Source organism: Indicator indicator, chromosome 4, assembly GCF_027791375.1.
Source record: "Indicator indicator isolate 239-I01 chromosome 4, UM_Iind_1.1, whole genome shotgun sequence".
In the NCBI taxonomy this organism is placed as follows: Eukaryota; Metazoa; Chordata; class Aves; order Piciformes; family Indicatoridae; genus Indicator; species Indicator indicator.
Genome location: NC_072013.1, coordinates 21,185,609 through 21,206,314, shown reverse-complemented (window position 1 = coordinate 21,206,314; position 20,706 = coordinate 21,185,609).

Genomic DNA, 20,706 nt, shown 5'->3' with positions numbered 1-20,706 from the left:
ACATAAAAGCAAAGCTTCTTTGTTGCTGGTTAGTTTTTGGTTTCTTTTTTTTTACACTGTGCTTGGAGCACAGTGGTCTGCAGCTAATACTAGTGAACAGAACCACTCTTTGGGAATTTTTCTCCACTTCTCTTTAATTTATGCACACATACCTTTATATCCTTAGCTATCATTTGAGCAGAGGGTTAGTTATGTTGCTTCTCTTGCAGTCTGCATCTTGAGATAGGATTTGACACAAGGAATCAAACAGTCACTCTATCATTCCCCTCATAATGTTTCCAGGGTTGCTTGATGTGTCAGTGCCTGTAACAGAAGATGAGGCTGCTTGTTTTATCTAATAGCTGCATGTTTAAACACTGTTCTCCTCTGTGGACATGTATATTGTCCATAAGGAGCCACATTAGGGGCTTGACATGGCAAGTCTCAGCATCCAATTTGCATAGCTTTCTGGCTCAAAAAGTATCTTTCCCTCTGGAAAGGGATGGGGTCATAGGATTACATGGGAGAGGCCATTATTCATGAAAATGCGTTTGCCCGTTCTGTCATGTCTTTCACAGCTTTAAGCTCCAAAACTTCAAATATAGTGAGAAACAGCCTTCTTGAGGTAAAAGAGAAGGGTCAGCCTGCTTCTTCACAGGATATGAGAATAAATCACTTTTCTCAAAGCAATACCGGCACATTCCCAAACTTGAAGTTATTTTGAATGTCAACCTGTTGTTATTCACATCCTTGCAGAAAACATCCCATGTCCTCTGTATTATTTGGATGGTTACCCACACGGCAGTCATCATGCTTGTGGTTAACTGGTTCTTCCTACTGCTCACGCAGCACTGCCTGCACGTGGAAAGAGGCAGCCCATGGGGTCTCCAGAACTGGCACAGCCAGCACCAGTGCAAATGCTCAGATACCTGTAACTCCCAAGACGTGAAATACCCCTAACACCCCTGGAAACAGTATGTCAGTCACGGTATACCAGAGTTTGATTCCTTGTGATATATCGCATCTCAGGATGCAATGTGCAGAACAGGAATTTTACCATATTGGGGAGGGAATGGAAGCAGCATGCTGCAGTTAGTGTATTGGAGGCTTCCAATTTTCTCTCCAGATCTGATAAGGTGATGTTCAGTGCTGAGCAGAAGATGATGGAGGTACAAATTGACAATGCCTACTCTTTCTGCATTAAACTGCCAGCTGCTTCCAAGTCATATGGCCTCACAGCATGCCCTAAACCCCAAATATCCAATGTAGAAACCTCACAAGATTACCGTGGACATCTTTGGACTATTAATTTAATTTTCTTTCCTGTGGAGGTCATGGATGGATAGAACCAAGTCCAAGGGTTGCAACTTTAAAGTATCTCATGTACATTAAGGCCCCAGAAGTACATTGGCTTTAAATTGGAAGTGTATGAAAAGCACAGATTTGAAGGCAGAGAAGTGTATTTCCTATTTTAGCTTGTAGCAATGGGTCGAGTGCTGTAAATTTTGAAATCTAGGTAACCTGTGAAACATATCCATTTTTTGCCATGGAGATAACAGCACAGAGCACCAAACCACAGGCATGCAAGGCAAGCTGATCCTTAACCTGCAAATCTTGGAGCTTCTTCAGCTGCTGACTGCACCAGCCTGTAAGTGTAGGTTTCTCAACAAGATGCAATTAAAAGTACCCATTTAGAGGTCCATATGTAACAGAGATATATGCTGCCACTCAATTTTTTCCAGACTTCAGGGTCAGACAGTGACCAGACACGCAAATAACAGTCAAATTATACAGGAAGTTGTCAAAAGGGTCCTAGCACAGACAGAAAGGACTTTTGACCTTCCTGGATGTCAAAGGTCTGGTTCAAGTTTCTTTATAGTAATCTGTAGCTATGGCAATGAAAACAGACCCTTTGAGTGAATCAGTTTGTAGATTTTGCTTTGAAAGTTTCTTTGCCTTTCATATTTGAATTGAATTTTAATTAAAAAAAATGCTTAAAGCTATAACTCAAGAAAGACTATTTACAATAAAAAAGAATTGAGGCTGACAGCTGTAAGGGTGGGCTGAGGGGCAAAAAAAAAAAAAAAAGGATAAAGCACAATGATGTCTCCCCACACCAGAACCAGACTGAAGTTTCTGTATTCTCTCTGTCTCTTTCTCCCTATCGCTCTCCCCTCAGCCATTTAGGGAAGAGGTTACCTGCCTCACATTTCCACAGAGCTTAAAAATATTTTCAGACATGTAAGTGTCCTGTGAGAAAATCAGTGGGATGTGGTGACAATGTCTTCAAAGTCAGACAGGAAAAGAGGAGGCTAAAGGAAAATTAAAATTGTTTTCAAAGAACAGAAAGAGGGTTTTTTTCTTCTCCAAAGCCAATCAGCATCCTCAGAACCATCTTTATTTTTTCTTGTTGTAGCAGTAGTTATTGTCTTGCAAATTCATTAAGGCAAGCATAGGAAAAGATTAAGAGTTTAGATTATGACACGATTATCGATATCGGTGCCTGACAGCAGTATTATCACCTCACTGATATAAATGCTGAGCATAGGTGATTTTAAAAGTGTGACTGATTAAAGCAACATAAGTAGTGGACCTGGCGCTAATGCTGTCAAGAATAAATCTGGGACCTTGACAGTATTGTGTGAACTCAGCCTCTGGCTGGTCTGAAACCTTCCTTTTATGCTTCATCAAGTACAAGCATGTCATATCTTTTCCCCCCTCTGCTTTTAATTGAGGACAGCACATTTTTTTTTTTTAATTAATTGGACAGTATTAGAAAATAGTCCTTTATCATCTACCATACTTTACCTGGTGATTCTTTTCTTCTATAAAAAGTGCTGTTTGCCAAGACCATGATGGAGAAAGACTGTGAGAAGGAATTTGATGCTGCTATGTTTGCTAATTAATACAATATTCATCATTAGGCTAATACATATCCTTTGTTTACTAGATGTCTGTCTTTTCCCTCCTTGGAAGTTCCTTGCTGATGGCTACCTGAGGACATCTCAATAGTGCAGATGGCCTGTGTACAATGCATCATATCCTTGACTCATCAAATATATTGGGTTCATACATGCTCTCTCTGCAGCATATGTAAGAGGTGGTCTCAGTTATATCAGGATCACCCCGCATAAATTTCTGAGGGAGAAATTTAGGAATGTGCTGTATAGAGCACATCCCAGATTTCTCTCTGCAGCTCTAATTCCCCTCCATACAAGAGCAGCTCAGATGCACAGAAGAAGCCTCAGAGAGTGCAGGTAAGCATGGTGGGGACAGTAGGACCACCCTGTGCTCTCCTTGCTTCATACCTTGGGCTTAGCAACTGCTTGTCAACTGTTGGATGAAATATCTGCTCAAGGTCAGAACTATCCACAAGACATACTTGCCTAGGTACATGGAAGGGAAACATTTAGTGTCTAGGTAGCAAAAACATTTCTCCCATATAGTCCTGGAGACTTGGCCAGGATTGAGATCCTCCTGTGTAAAGAAGAGATGCTTTGAGCTAGAGGTAGGGCTGTGCTACATCTGTGGGGAGAGAAAGAGATAGGTTAGTGTTTCTACATCTACTCTTGTGCTCTTTTTCACCTCAGCAGGTTCAGAAACAGAGACCCACAGTGTCTCTGTTAACATACCTGGGCTAATAGGTTAGAAGTGGAGGTTAGGAGGCTAGTCTTCTATGAAATAACCATCCAAAGCTGTCCAAAAAAATATTACAGCAGGGCCTGTTCTTTATTTCCCATTGCTTTTAAGATTGGGTTATGTTCCTACTGTTTATCACATTCACCCTCCAAAGATAGTCAAACAATTGAATCAGACACTCAGATTACAACAAATGCTGGAAACTGCAATATCTGTGCACTATATGGCACAGAGGAAATGGTATTCCAGAGATTCCCTAATAAGAGGGAAAATGTTGTCTTAAAGTAACATATACGCACACTAAATTTCTTTACGGTGCAAATATGCCATCAGGTATATATACACTCAACTCTGTTCCTTGTAAAGACTTAGTGCATTTTCCACTTATACTTTCCAATATCTTTTGTTTGAGGATCTCCTGAGAACGTCATAATTGCAAATGAAGTTGTGTTCTCCATACATACTGGAATCGTTCCTGCTTTATGTAGAGAGGACCAGCTTCTTACCTCTGTTATACCATAGAGCTTGAATTATTTCAGTGGAGTAAGAGATCTGGAAGTGATGGAGGTTTCTTGAACTCCAGTGAGGCAAAGGATGAGCCATTTTTTTCTTCCTTTTACACTTTCTCAGCTAAAATGGAATACCCTATGTACACCCCAAACATCAATAGTCTTGAAAGACACCATCCCAGACCACTAAAGGAAGGTCAAGATGGGTAGAAAGCACTTTCATTAAAAACAAAGAGCTGTGAAAAACATCTGTGTCAGAATGAACCAAAATGTCTAGATATTTTTCATTAAAAGAAAGGAAGAATAAGAGCACCATAGGATTGCAACATTCCTGTACATGCTCCCCACAATCCAAATTATTATTCCATTACAGGACTCTCTTAAGACACTAAGGATTCATGTTCAGATCTCCTTAGTTCCTAGTATGGTACACTGATTTTAATCTAAATTTCTTCCACTTTATTGAATAAGCACCAAGTTTCAGGTTATTGTAGGGCAAATCTCTGAAATCTTCCTCCCATAAATTATATCCCAGAGGAGAGGAATCTTGTAGGCCAGTTGAGAGGCAAAAGAGGAGAGAATATTAAGAAAAAATCCTGTCAAGCTCAGCTTCCAAAGTTTGAAAAAAACTCTTCAAACACAACAGCATTCACACCTAAAATCAAAGGATAATCCCAACACTTTTTGCCACTACAAGTTGTCTGTAGTTGGGAATTTTGAAGGGTAGTACCAGTTCTACACCAAGAAGAAGGTTAATGAGAGAAAAAAAAAAAGAAAGAAAAAAGTAGCAGCTGCCTTTTTTGGTTTATTTTGGCTTGTTTTCCATGTCTTTCTTCTTCTTCTTTTTTTTTTTCTTTTTTTTTTTTTTTCTTTTTTTCTGTGTACAGTGGCTAATTGCAGTTTTGGCAGACAGCATTTTATGGGACAGACCTTATTTAAAGTTCTCCAAAAAGCTTTCCACTATGCAAACAGTACTTTGATTTCAAAGAAATACTTTTGCTCCTTGTGCCAAAACAGAGAACTGATCTTATTCAGCTAATCAAGGGTACCAAACAATGTACACCTGGCAAGATTTGTCTATTGGTGTTTTGCAGAAGGAGAGCTGTCAAGTACAACCTAGGCTCCCACAGCTGCAAGAATGTCCTTTGAAAAGATGGTTAAATCCAAATACACACTGATTAAGGTCAAGAATAGAGCCCAGTTCCACAAAATACTAATTGTGGATCCTGAAAAGAGGTGGTGCTCTGTGTGGTTCCTGTTAAGTGAAGGAGAGTGAGAAACCTTTACATTTCAAACTTAAATGAGAATTTGGATTCAGAAATGCCTGCCTCTCTGTTAACCTTTATATAAGAATATACAATTTTCATTAGCAAGAGTGTGTATAGCTTGCAAGTTCCCAACCATCTGATTTCAGCAAAATAAGGAAGTAGGGCACTATTTAAAATAAAATCTCAAGTCAGGATTTTAATTTGAATCCTGAGAAAAACATGTCAAGCACCTTGCACTCTTCTTGGTCTGTTTGATGCTCTAAATATACAGAAAGATTCATTTAGAGAGGTGTCATGTGAAAAACAGACCGGTAGACAGACATTAAAACTGAGGGGACTAAGAGATTTCTGGCACTGCTGTAATTCTTTCAACAGCTGATTTTGCTTTCAGGTTTTTTTTGTTTTTTTTTTTTTTTTTTTTATAAATAACTGTTACCAAGAGGGTGAAAACTGATAGCGAAATTTTCAGTGCAGGTCTGATTCTACACCATTGCTTTCTGTGGGAGCAACTTTATGTGCTTTGAGACAAGCCTAAATCCTACTGAAGTCAGCAGAAAACTTTGACTTTGGTGATCAGTTCATTTGATTAACTTTCCTAGAGCATATGTCTATCAACAGCAGTCACCCAGTGTCTTTTTCTTTCTGTGTATCTACCAGTTTGCAGCACTCCATTGTGTAGTATCTAAGCATATTTTCACTATCTTTGTCCCTCACAGCTACCTTTTTTTAAATTTCTTTTTTTCTTCTTATTTCTTTCTCCATCTCTCTGATCTTTTTTCTCCCAGTTCTTAATAGAAAGCACTCATGCTTAATGAAAATTGTATGTTCTTATACTCCTACAGGAGGCTGTGAGTAATATCTCACTGCAGTAACTTAGTAAAGGCCACTAATACACCAACTGAACCATCAGGGGTGTCTGACCTTCTCTGCCTGACAGGGAAGTACTTTTGATCAGTTCTTCTTGTTTCATACAGAAATTTAAAACTGTGGTGATGAAAGTGAGTATGTTTTTTTGAGAAAATGTGTAAAGGAGTTATTAAAATGATACCTGTCAAGGAAAGAGTTGTATTTAACAATTAAAGATTAAAGTTAATATTTGCAGTAGCTAGAACTGGAGAAGTACACTTCAGTTCTTCATGCTGGGGTAGATCTTACTTTCTTCCTGTTATGGGCTTTCCAAGAAAGTTAGAATAAATCTAAAAGTCTTATACAAAAGCCTATTAGTTGACGGTGTTAAACTTCTGAATTGAGGCTTTTATTCAGAATCAGCCTGTATTTGCCTCAGCTTCATCCTGAAGTTTGGTACTTTACACAAAGGTCTTTGCACAACACACCAGCGGTCTAGATATTCTTGAAGAAACAGTAAACATCACAGGGCTAACTGATATTATTTCAGAGTTCTGTACGGGATAACTAGTATTACAATAATTTGACATTGTAAAATCTGGAGATCTAGATGGTTACAGAGTAATTCATTTTCCAAAAGTGCCTTTTTTCATGCTTAAAACTAGTCTCTCCACTAATGGTGCCACCATACTAATGGTGGCATAAACTATGAAAGAAGATATTTTTCTATGTTGGTGGGTTTTTTTGTTGTTTGTTTGTTTGTTTTCTTGCAGAGTGACTATGTCTTGCAGAGTGACTATAAGGGATGACCTGTGGGGATCTAAAGGGATGTGATCTATCTGGACTTCTGTAAGGCCTTTGACACGGTCCCCCACAACATCCTGCTTGCCAAATTGGAGGGATACAGATTTGTTCAGTGGATAAGGATTGGCTGGATGGTTGAAGTCCAGATAGAGAGCAATGACAAGTGATGTTGCTCAGGGGTCTGTACTGTGACCTGTACTGTTTAATATTTTTGTAAGTGACATAGTGAGATTGAATGCACCATCAGCAAGTTTGCAGATGACACCAAGCTGTGTGGTGTTGTCAGTACTCCAGAGGGACAAGATGTGATCCAGAGGGACCTGGAAAAGTTGGGGAGGTGGGCCCAGGTGAACCTCATGAGGTTCAATGAGAGCGAGTGCAGGGTTCTGCCCCTGGGCCAGAACAATGCTCACTGTCAATGCAGACTACAGGATGAGGTGATAGAAAGCAGCCCTGTGGAAAAGGACTTGGGAGTGCTGATGGATGAGAAGCTGGACATGAGCAGAGAGTTTGCACTTGCAGCCACCACAGAAGGCCAACCACATCCTGGCTGCATGAAAAGATGCATTGCCAGCAGATCTAGAGAGGTGATTCTGCTGCTTTACTCTGCTCTGGTGAGACCTCACCTGTAGTGCTGTGTGCAGGTCTGAAGTCCTCAATACAGGAAGGACATTGACCTGATGGAATGGGTCCAGAGGAGGACTACAAGAACAATCAAAGGGTTGGAGCACCTCTGCTGCGAGGACAAGCTGAGGGAGCTGGGCTTGTTTAGCCTGGAGGAGAGGAGGCTGTGAGGAGACCTAATAGCAGCCTTCCAGTACCTGAAGGGAGCCTGAAAGAAGGATAGGGAGAGTCTGTTTACACTGGCGTGCAGTGACAGGATGAGGGGCAACAGCTTTAAGCTGGAGAAGAGCAGATTTAGATTGGATGTTAGGAACAAGCTCTTTACTGTGAGAGTAGTGGAACGCTGGAACAGGTCTCCCAGGGAGGTGGTTGAGGTCCCTGGAGATATTCAAGGTGAGGCTTGACGAGGTCCTGGGCAGCCTGATCTAGCTGGGGATGTCCCTGCTGACTGCAGGGAGGTCAGACTAGATGACTTTTGGAGGTCCCTTCCATCCGGACCATTCTATGATTCTATGATACTACAGATCTGAGATTTCTTCCCTGAGTAAGATGTCAGTTAAGAGGATATTATCAGGCTAACCCTTTTACCTTGAACCTTTCATGAATAATTCAGTCCCTTCACATTTAATATTCATCCACATAATCTCATCTGTCACTCAACAAGGGTCATTACTTTCTATCCATGTCCACTTTTATTTGTTCCTGAATCTTTCCTCCATATCTTTATTAAGTGGTCACCACATGTGGCAGAGATGTATATGGTATTCTTTGTCAGTTTTGTCCCTGTAGTGGAGATTATTGTGTTGGTTTGCTGTGAGTGTGATTTGTGTGTGCATTCTCCAAGGACAAGATATGAAATCTGATTTCACAAAACCTAAGTCTACCAGCAAACATTTATGTGCCACATGTGGCAGCCGTTTTTGTTGCTTCACTCTCCTCATGGCTCTCTGATAGGGACTTCTGGAAAATTAGCTCAGCAGAGACAACTGTCTCAGTCTGTTGGGTTTACAGGCTATTCTTTCTGAGGATACAACTGATGCCAGAAAACCAGGCAAGAATTCTGAATTTTGCAAGTGTAGATTTGCACAAGAACATTTAATAGACATCAGAATATTTTCATCAAGAAATTAGATAAAGAGATATCAAAGTAGCAAAATGCCTGTGCTTCCAAAATTGGAAAGCTGCTTGTTTCTGCTGACGCTACAGAAGATTGAAACATCCAGTGGGACAGAGAGAGTGGTGCAAGTTAGACCAACTACTAAGTTAGTAAAGAACAGATTAATGACGAACAAGCTTAAGGAGAAGGTCAGTTCAGGGCAAAAATGGTGCACCTTTTACAGATCCCAAAATGACAGCCAAACTTAAGAGGTTTTAACCAGTCGTTTCCTAAATACAGAAATTATATACCTCAACATTAACTTAACTCCTTAATTGCCCATCATTCAGCTGAGTCCTTGCATGGAATCGATACAGCGACAATGTCTTTCTGTTGCCAAAGAGCACAGATAGATCTGAAAAATCTTATTTCCTCATTTGCTAATCTTTTTAGACTATAAATTTGCCTAGAACCACACATAGATTTTTCCTATCAGTTTTCTTCAACACTAACAAGTCGTTATCATTTCACCCCCATGGTTGAAGAACACATTGGTATTCCCTTGAGAATCCATTTGTTTCATGTGCAAAGCACAATGTGAAAACAGCATACAGACAGAGCCCAAATTTGCAACTGGATTATGAACATGTCATTATCTGTGCTATGTTTGCGGTCTCTTTCTCTGTTTTTTGGTTTTGTTTTCTTTTTTCAAAGAAGGAACTGTTACTGAAAGTTTCCATCACACACTTGTGACCTGGTTCCAGCTGAGATCGAGTTAATTGTTTTCCTAGTAGCTGGTACAGAGCTGTGTTTTGGCTTTAGTGTGAGAATAATGTTGATAGCACACTTATATTTCAGTTGTTGCTAAGTAGCATTTCTCCTAAGTTAAGGACTTTTCAGTTTCCCATGTTCTGCCAGTGAATGGGTGCACAAGAAGAGAGGAGGGAGCATAACCAGGGCAGTTGATCTGCACTAGCCAGAGGTATTCTGCACTGTAGGTTGTCATGCTCAGTGTATAGACTGGAGAAAGCTGGCCAAGGCGGGATAGATTGCTGCCTGGGCATTGTTCAGCAGATGGTGAGCATTTTCATTGTGCATCACTAGTCTTTTTTTTTTTTTTTTCCGCTTTTATTTCTCTCTCTTTTTTGTTATATTATTCCTTTTTTTGTTTGTTTGTTACAATTATTATTATATTTGATTATTATTACTATTATTATATTTTATTTTACTTTAGTTATTAAACAGATGTTATCTCCGACAACTGAATTGCTCATCCCAAGATGAATATGAGCAAAATACACTGAAAAGTGGGATATAACCTTGTAGAACCAGAAAATAGCTGGCTCAAGCGACAAATATAAAGAAGTAAAATACAGATTTAGAAGTTGCATGAATTTTTATCCCAAACCCTACACCAGACAGACTGGGAATACTCACTGACAGTTCATTAAGGCATTTAAAGGAAAGCAGACAAAATTGATGAGTAGGAAATTGTATTCAGAATCAGCTGAAAACAGGACAGGATTTGCCTTTCCTACCTGCAGAAATAAATCTCCTCTGACATACCACAAGAACTGGTGATTTTGCAACCTTACAATTCTTCCACTTGTACTCCCAGATAGAAATAGTGCAGGAGTTCACAAAAATGGCAGTGAAGTTAGGAAGAAAAGTCCAATCGAATTCCCGAAAAAGTGATTTGATTGGATCTGCTTTCAAAATATGACCAAAGTTTTGCACTGAGTTGGTCTTTGCGTTGTCTGGACTGCTCTTAATTTAATTGAAATGTGTGTGAGTGGTATATAGTGAGAAGGGAGATCTTACTGCACTGAATCTTGCTCTCAGAAATAGCTCACTGTGTAAAGAGATTCCTGTAGTAAAGGTTAAGTGTACACTGTATATTATCTTCTCTCTTCCTTTTTTTTTTTTTTAAACAAAAAGAAGAAAGAGAAAATGAAAATAACCATTGTGAAAGTTTAAAAGTATGACCTCTAGAACCAGACATGCTGAGACTGGGCAATATTGAAGCCAGAAACTGAACGGGTTGGATGAAAGGCTTTGTAATATGAATCTCTGTCTCTCCTGCCTTCAGCAGAAAGGCTTAAATATCTCCTTCTTGGACAAACAGATCAATACAAGCTTTTTAACATCTTCAATGAGAGCTCATTAATGCTCTCATGGTGTCCTCTTTTGTGACCTGATGACCTGGTGGGAGCCAGGAAAACTGAACTGTAGCTTGGTAATTATCACAGGAATAATACTTCATATCATCTCCTCTTGAAATGTGAATTGTTTTCCTAATTACTCAAGACCACATCGAATAAAAGTGCAAACTAATTGAAAAGACATTGTGATTTATTTGAGTATGTGAGATTGGACCTAATAGTTTAGGTTAAACATTAGCCAATAGCATATTTGCCATTTCTTTGAAGAGTTGAATGCTAGAAAAATACAAGAACTGAAAATTCCACTTCCTACAATCACTAATTCATGGTATGTAGTTTATGGATTTTATTTTGTTGCTGGAACCCTATAAGGCTGCTGTCCAGGCAGAGTTCAAGATCTGCAAACTCTTTGAGAATCTGAGCAATAGAATTGGAATGTGAGGTGGTGACTTTTGTTAAGTCAAATAGTGAAAGAAGAGAGAGTAATATTTGATTGTATACTGTATCATTGAATAAATAATATAATTCATCACCAGGTGGGATTTTACAAAGAAGATGTCCTGCTTGTTTTATAGAGATGATTTGCATGAGGTTTCACATCAGCTTTAGTCTATAGTGCACTTCTACACCGCAGTCTGAGAATTAAAATCTTCCATAAAGAGACAAAATTTCATCATAAAATATTTTCCCTTAAACTAAAGAAAGTACAGCACACATACAGAGAAACAGATTACAAAAGCAAAAAATATCTATTGGAAAATAGCCTATGAGGTTAATCACTGTACAGATGAGACCTAACATTCAAAGTGACATGTATGATTGGCAGGGGAAGAAAAAAACTGTTCAGACATTTTAAAGAAGTTGGATCTTCCATATATATTGAAAATGAGAAAATCAGACCCTCTGCATATGTCTGATTTTGTTTGTGAAAATTGAAGCCATGTAGATGAAAATAGGGATTTAATTTATGTAAGATGTTTGTGCTTTCAAGCACCTGTCTCAAGCATCTTCTTATTATTGACAATGTAGGTTGCCACAATGTCAAGATATTACTACTGTATATTAGCCTGAAAATAACAGTGTACTCATAGAACTGGGAAAATTCTTTTCAGCTTCACAAATAGTGTGCAGTTTTTGGGGTGACCCATTTGTTAGCCCAGGCATGTAACAGATAAACAAGATACAGTGCAAAGATGCCAGAACACTAGCATATTAATTAAAAAATAGAGGGAAAAAATAAAAGGAACAACAACAACAAAAATGCTGCCCTGATCCATTTTAGTCACACTTTATAATCCTGTTTTTAGAGCAAGAATTTAATTACACATATTTTCATAATTTCTTATGTTCTGACATATTAATTAAGGATGCTCTAATTTAACTCCTGTGGCACTGTTGGCCTATCCTGTAAAAACATTTTCTTATTTTTGTACAAATGCACAAATTAAGAGGAAGGTAAAGGCAGCACCTCAGACTGCTGCCTATACGTTGCCAATCTTTCTTGTCACTGAAATAGCAAACTAATTATTTTATAGAGTGATGGATTCCCCCATCTGTACAGTGCTTGGTGGCCCTAACACTTAATAAAATATCCTGGGGAAACAGCAGTCTCCTGAAGGTTCCTGGGCCAAAACATGTGATGGCAGAGCCATGAAAACAAGGTGAAGGGACTTGCACTTTTGCTATGACTACACATAGTCTTTGAAAAGTGTAAATAGTAAGTAAGGTTCATGGACTCATATGTCTTCTGAGGTCCTCCTTAAGACTTTTAATAACTGGAAGACACTACCTTGGGGTTAAACTAGATGATTAAACTTGGTTTCTATTGTTGTGTCATAATGAATTTAGTCTTTCATCCAGGAGCCCAAAATATTGCGGATTTAGTATGCATAGGTGAATATCAGCAGTAACTAAAGCAACAATCTGACAGTAAACAGTGCACAAACTGCAGTCAAATAAATGTCAAAATCAAAGTTGTCATTCATGATTCAAAAATGCCAGTATCTGTAGCTAGTGGGTCTTTAGAAACAATGTGCCTAGCATCAGCCTGAGACTGTACTTCAGGTGATGGTGCTCCTGTACAAAAGTGACAATTGGACCTGCCTTACTACAAGCCAAGAGCAGAGCTCAAATTCATGACACCAGATTGGCAATTGCAAGTATTTTTGCTCTCAGGAGCACAACTTGAGGATGACAATCAGTGTGGCTGTGTGTTATTTGTCTCATTTAGGTTAATTTGCAATGAGGAAGCAAAGAAGGGAGAATAATGCTACTTTCCCATTTTGACGATCATCCACCACTATAACTGCTGTGGTACGTGTCAAATTAAATGCATGCTGGGCCCAAGTCCTTAAAAAAGAGAAGCAGTCTTAAAAAGTGGAAGAGGATTATGGGAGCATCAGTGACTAATGAGTGCTATAGAATAGCATGGAAATTAAAGCACTGAAGGGGACAACAAGGCTCACATAATACTGAACCCAAGAACACAAGGGAGAGAACAGAATAGCCTTGGACTCTTCTACTGGCAGGTGAATTAATACTTGGACTAGCATTAATATATACCTGATAAATATGGCAGTGGGATCTCAAGGTCTCCACTGTAATCGTGCCTTCTCTTAATTCAAAGGAAAGTGTGTACCTTAAAGAGATGCAGACATGCAACAATCATTTCACTGTCCTGTTGGAGGGACATGAGCTGGTTGTGAATCATTCCCTCAAGAAATCTTGGTAATCTTGGCTATTTTTGAATTTCATAATGTATTTTGATTTAAAGCCTAAATTAGACTTAAGCCAGCAACAGTGTGTCTTGGATCACTTCTGAAAATAAATGAGATATGCTGATGCCGAAATGTTGGTAAAAGGGGATTAAGAAGACTAGGCTGCTTTCCACCCCAGTGCCTTTGTGTTGCTATTAAGAAGGATGGATTAATATCAGATTTCTGGTATCTGGTTCCTCAGTGATACTGCTTAATTATCCAGATAAATGATCAGAGTCAAAGCATGAATGGCAGCATAAATATAAAGAACATCATCTTATATTTTTTCCCATAAAAACATGCATATCAGTTTTAGTACCATAAAGATGCATTTTTTTAAATTGTTCAGTAAAGCTTAAATTTTAAGTATTTTTAGATAACACCATTTTGGTCAGTCACCCTTTAAAAAGAGAGGTGGCAGTTTATTTTTTCATTAAAAGGCACATACAAGTGGCTTACACTGAAAGCCTTCCTAAAACACTGGCCTGCTTACCCCTGTACTAAACAGTTTTCTTCATTTTGACACTCATGGCCCTGTCACAGATACCTCACCCCCACTGAAGGGAATGGGTCACTGAGCATCCCCTTGATCATATAAAAAACTGAAAACATCTGGTCTCCCTGTTCGAGCTGTGGAGAGGAGGGCCATGACTTCCCCGGTTACTTCTGAGCCCAGATCCTCTTTATAGCTCTGGTCTCTTGTTGTCTGGCGATTTTATCCATTTGACACTTGTAAGTGCAAAAGCAATTGCATGACAACTTCTAGACTTTCGATGTAGACTGATAAGGTTGGAAAAGAAGGATTTGACACCCAGAATTGTTTCAAATAGAATCATTTTGGCTGTTTTTTTTTTTTTTTTTTTTTTATCCCTCACTAAGTCCTTTGTTTAAGGATCAGCATTTGGTATCAGACATGAGGAAATGGGTTAAAAAAAATTTTAGCAAAACATTGGAAACCTTTTGTGATCTATGCTTGCCCTTACTAACTTGCCAGCATGGCAGGATTTTAAGATACCTTGAAACTGAAAGGTGGAGAGGAAATTTCTGTCTTGGAGGAGAATTTTTTCCTCAGTATCTTAAGGTGTGGAATATAAAAGGTTCTTGCTGAGGCAGTTCTTCCATTCTGTAAGTAAGCAGGAAAGAAAACAAAATGTCCATACTCACCACACTTATTTAAAAAGAAACCCAAAAACCCAGAAGAACATTTGGCCAAAAAAAAAAAAAAAAAAAAAAAGAAAAAGAAAAATCAAGCCTTGTGCACATAGTAAGCAGCTAAATGTGAATACAACCTAAATTAAGAACTAGAGCTCCATTTGTTCCTGAGTGCTCAAACTTTTTCAGTCATATCCATTTTAGACTCCATTATTCCTAACAGAAATTTGCATGCCTGTGCTATGCATTGTAGCACACACCACCCAGCGGTACTTCCTATCACAGAGCAAACATTTTCATTCTCTTTTCTAGTGTTCTGCATTTTAGTCATTGCAACTACTGCAACTTCTTCATACGCCTTTCTTCCGTTTTACCAAGAACCTGTAGAAATCAATATAAAGCTATAAATCATGTTTGCACTACCATTACAACTGAATAGCAAGGTGCTGATGGAATCTTTCTGGGTTTTGTCTTCTGCCTCATCCAGATAGGATGCTAAAACCTAAGGTGGGTTGCAGATACCAAAAAGCATTGAAAGTTGTGGCCTCAAAAACTCCATACATTTTGATAGCAGTCTAGATCTCATACCATTTCTCACTTCATTCTGTAGGTGGAAAAAAAAAATTGAGAATGACTCAGAGACAGGGAGAAAAGCTTCATCATCATAATGGTTCTACTCTGAGATTGCAGTGGGAGGAGAATTATTGAAAGGAGGCTAACACCTTCATTTCTGCAACTGAGGTAAACTAGTGGGTCAAAAAATTGTCTTTTAATATATTCAGTGTTTTGCATGGATTTGATGCTAAGAAGTGAAAAACAATACAGACTCAGTACAAAAAATGATCTTTGCATCTTGGACAGGCCAGAATGTTGGTAGGTTAACCAAACCCAAAAAGCAAAATAAAAATAGAAATATGTGTGACAATGATTTTTGGCAATGGTCTATATGGGATATTTTAGGTAATGGGAATCCTTCAGAATTTCTTTCCTGTAATATGTTTTTCTCCAAGGTCCATCTTACCAACGTAGGTTCCTCATCAGACCTGTCTGGTCAGTTAGTGTGTTAGACAAAGCCAATGAAAAGCCCTTTAAACAGCTGCTACTCACTGACATTCACCTGAGTTAATAATACCCTATCTTGTTACAGACTCTTCTAGTGTGGGAAGTAATGTCTTTTAAAGAGAACATGATTAGCCACAAAATCATAGAATGAATCATGGAATGCTCTGGGTTGGAAGGGGCATCCAGAGGTCATCTAGACCAACACCCCTGCAGTAAGTAGGGACACCCCCAACTAGATCAGACTGTTCCCAGACCCATGAAGTCTGACCTTGAATGTCACCAGGGACGGGGCCTCTACTACCTTCCCTGGGCGACCTGTTCCAGTGTTCCACCTTTCCACCACCCTCATACTAAAGAATTTCTTCTGAGTGTCCAATCTAAATCTACCCTGATGTAGTTCAAAACCGCTTTCTCTTGCCTTAGTGCTACACGTCTTTGTAAATACTCCCTCCCTAGTTTTCTGTAGGCCTCTTTCTGGTACTGGAAGACCACTATTAAGGTCTCCCTGGAGCCTTCTCTTCTCCAGGCTGAACAACTCCCACTCTCAATTTCTCTTTGTAGGAGAGATGAGCAGCCCTTTGATCAGTTTTGTGGCACTCCACTGGACTCTCTGCACCAGATCCATTTTCTTCTGGTGCTGAGGGCCCCAGAGCTGGACACAGTACTTCAGGTGAAGCCTCACCAGGGCAGAGTAGAGAGGCAGAATCATCTCTCTCAATCTGTTGGCCACACTTTTGATGCAGCCTAGGATGCAATTGGCCTTCTGGGCTGCAACTGCACGTTGTTGACTCATGGCTGGACTTTCATCCACCCTAAGTCCTTCTCCACAGGACTGCTCTCTATCACATCCTCCCCAATGTGATAATGGGGAATGTCCTGACCTTCGAATTGGCCTTGTTGAACCTTAACAGGTTAATCTGGGCCTCCTTCTTCAACTTGTCCAGATCCCTCTAGATAACACTCCATCCCTTTGCAATATCGACTGCACCACTCAGCTTGGTGTCATCTGCAAAATTCCTCAGTGTGCACTTGATCTCCCCTGTTATATTACTGATGAAGATATTAAATAGTACTGGTCCCAGTACTGACCCCTGAGGGACCCTACTTGTCACCCATCTTCATCTTGACATTGAGTGAGCCAGTTCTTTATCCACTAAACAGTTCACTTATCAAATACGTATGTCTCCAGCTTAGATAGAAGGATGTTATAGGGGACCATCTCAAAAGCTGTGCAAAATTCCACGTATATGGCATCCATTGACCTTCCCATGTCCACCGACACAGTCACTCCATTACAGAAAGACATCAGATTGGTCAGGCAGAAATTACCCTTAGTAATGTCATGCTGACTGCCTTGAACTACCTCCCTGCCCTCCATGTGCCTTATGAGAGGTTCTAGGAGGATCTGTTCCATGATCATCCCAGGCACAGAAGCGAGGCTAACAGGTCAGTAGTTCCTGGAGTCCTCCTTTTTGAAAATGGGTGTAATCTTTGGACATCTCTGCCATTCATCTCACTTATGTTCTCTCAAGTGATTGTTTATGTGTCATAATCACAGGTAATGGTTACTCTCACTGGCTACTTGAATGTGTTTTTCACCTTCAATTCAACCTACAGTGCATTGTTTTCCCTGTGGATAAAGCAATATTATTTTATATCAAGATATGTAAATTTCACTGCTAGAAAAATGGTATGGAAAGTGAAAAAGTCTCTGGTTCAGTCATTTTATGGGTGAGCTCTATCCTCTTCCTGGATCTTATTTGATTTAACCATGCAACTGCTGACATAGCTCACCAGGAGACGTATGTGCTCACAGTGGACATTCTTTATTCTCAGCAGTAAGAAGAACATGTAATTCCTTGAGAATCTGTCCTCAGTTTCAACACAAGTGCAAGACCATATGGTTTTACCATACTCTTGAGTCATCTGCTAATGCCATCCCTTACCAAAATGCAATAATAAATAACTATAGAAAGATTTAATGTGCTTTCCTGTGAATCAGCTATCACTGCCCATCACATAAGAGAGAAGATACCCGAGGTAAATCTTCCTGAGTACTGAAAAATCACCCCCCTTTTATAGCTTAACTTGTGTATAGAGTTTGATGGTCTGCTGGTGAACTCCCATTTGACCATCCAACCTTTCTTGGGCAATCTTGAGCTGAGAATTTGTTTCATCTGAAAATAGGACTAACTCTCTCTGCAGCCATTGCTTCCTGTCCTTGTTGCCCTGTAAGCTCTTGGGCTGATTAGAAGGATCCATTGAGCCCTCCAGCGTATGCCCAGTGGTGAGCTCCTATGATACCTCCCAGCAGCACTTACTTGTTGATCTCTAGAACTTGCACTCACTTCTGTTCTTACCATGCTAGTGTCCAGAAAAAAAATAGTAAAGAGCAATAGCTGGGATTAGCTGCTACTGTGTGCCTTCTTTTCCTTTGTAACATGTTGTATTTTAGTGTATTTCCAAGGCAAACAGTTTAGAGCTTGGGGGGTTTAATTTTTTTTATTTATTTGAAAGAGCTAGATACCCATGCTATCTTGAATGATTTCTATTTTCTCTATATGAAGCCTTCCTCCTTTTGGAACACTAATACAAGCTTCAGTGATGGCCAACTCAGTCACCATGATGTCACAATAACAAAGGAGTCCAGACTCCATCAGCAGATATACATAGGAAGGAGTTAAATGTGAAAACAGAGCTGTAGTTGTCCTTACTCAACTGGAGATGTTCTCCACTAAGCTAAATAGAACTTTTCTGTTGCACATGCCTAGAAACATGGCATGTCCTACAGCCCTCACCTTCAGTTAGTCATCTCAGGCCCATGAAAAGTGCAGTCTTCCTAGTCTTTCTGAAACTACCCCACTTTGTAAAAGGAAAACTGGCCCAGTTCACATTTGCATCTCTATAAATAAACTAAATAGTGGCAGAACACAAGTTTGAGTATTGCTAACAACTTAATTGTTAACATGGTCCTTGGCACAGTTTTGAAACACACCATCTAACATCCAGCAAGTAATGTCTAGACATGGGAATGTTGTACAGCACAGGATACAGGAGGAATATTGAGGTACTCTGATTACCAGAAACTGTCTGACGGAAGTGCTGTGTAGTTCTGTGTCACCCAATTATCTTTTCATCAAATTTACTATACTGCCATGGCAAAGCAATTGCTGAACCTGAGCAAGTTTATCTCAATTTTAGGTGTACCCAGAGACAGAAAAGAACATTTCCTGTATGAAGGATAAGTTAAGTAACTCTTAGACCTCACTTCACATAAATAAGAACAATCAGAAAATATATAAAATTATTCACTGCATTTTTTTATTATTATTCAGGGTGAGTAGCTGTAAAGGGCAAACAAAAATTGTGTCAGGTTGTGTATATTAGTGTGGCTACTAATATAAAACATGAATATTGAAGCATTACCCAGTGAGATTATTACATACCTACAAGTACCTTATGCCTGACTTTATTAACACTATGTAAGTTGATATTATGGTGCATATACACTGATATATTCAATATATAAACTACACTAATATCACAAGTACAAATACAAACTGGGGACTTCCTAGCAAAGGCAGCCTGATCACAGAAATACTCTTCCTGTATTAGTCAACTGTGAAGCAAAAGATTTAATACATTATTTGTTCCTGAGCAGACTAACTGCAAGAGAAGACAGTTTCCCCTGTAATTTATGCAGTTGCATCACTGATAATTTAACAATGGCCAGGAAATATAAGGAATATTTTCAAGAGGTATCACACAAAACATTTGAGCTGTGTCAAACTCATTTCAAACTCATTTCAAAGTTATTTTTTGAACTGTTTTAAGAATTAAAGTTTGGCTAACTACTAAGATTAACTTCTCCAGTCCAAAGTCTGATTGTATGTTCTTTTCATCGGTTTTGTTGGAATATTTATACTTCTATTTTGCTTTCAACAACAAAACATCATGGCAGAAATTTTCAGCAATCATGTCTTCTGGAGAAGACATTATAAGAAGGAGCAAACTATGGGGATTGCTACCTCAGCAAGGTTACCTCCTTAGTTTGAATATCTGATTTTAGTGGAGATGTGCAAATTATAGCACCTTAAAACCTAGAGTGTTCAGAATAGTTTTGTCATCAGAAGTAGCTTTGTGGTAGATTCTATTCTTCCACAATAATCCAAAGACTTGACAAGGACTCAATTCTGAAATAAGGCACTCAGATGTCAAGCATAAAAACTGAAGCATCAAACTCTATTCCCAGTATATTAAATTGCAGCTAGATTTTATGCTATGCTCTCCCCTTATTTTGTGGCTGTTGGTTTCAGAAATGCCAGTTTAGAAGAGGAAGTGCACACCATGGACTATGCTCTGATACATCAATACATTTCACCATCCAAGATTATTTGCTTAGCAACTTTCATAAGACCTAAAAGAACTTTGAACAGAAATGAACGCAGGTAAATAGAAGTCTGGTAAGAAAGTTGAAGATTCTTTTTTTCCTGAGGAATTTAAGGTGTCAAGAACTGTCAGAAATATTTTAGAAAGGGGAGAATAGATTCCCAAATTACTGAACCTCTGAAAAACAAGCATTAAACACAACAAAACAGCAAATTTAGAAGTTCTCATCTCTCAGCAAGTAAGTTTCCTTTTTTTTTTTTTTTAACACATTCACATATTAAAGATAGATCTGAGGCTGATGTAAAATCCATTTAGCTGTATTGAGGTTAATGAACCAAAGATGATATACACTCATTGAGAATCAGCCTTTGTGTGTGATCAGTTACGATGCTATTTGTTTTTATTGGCTTAGCCATTGAT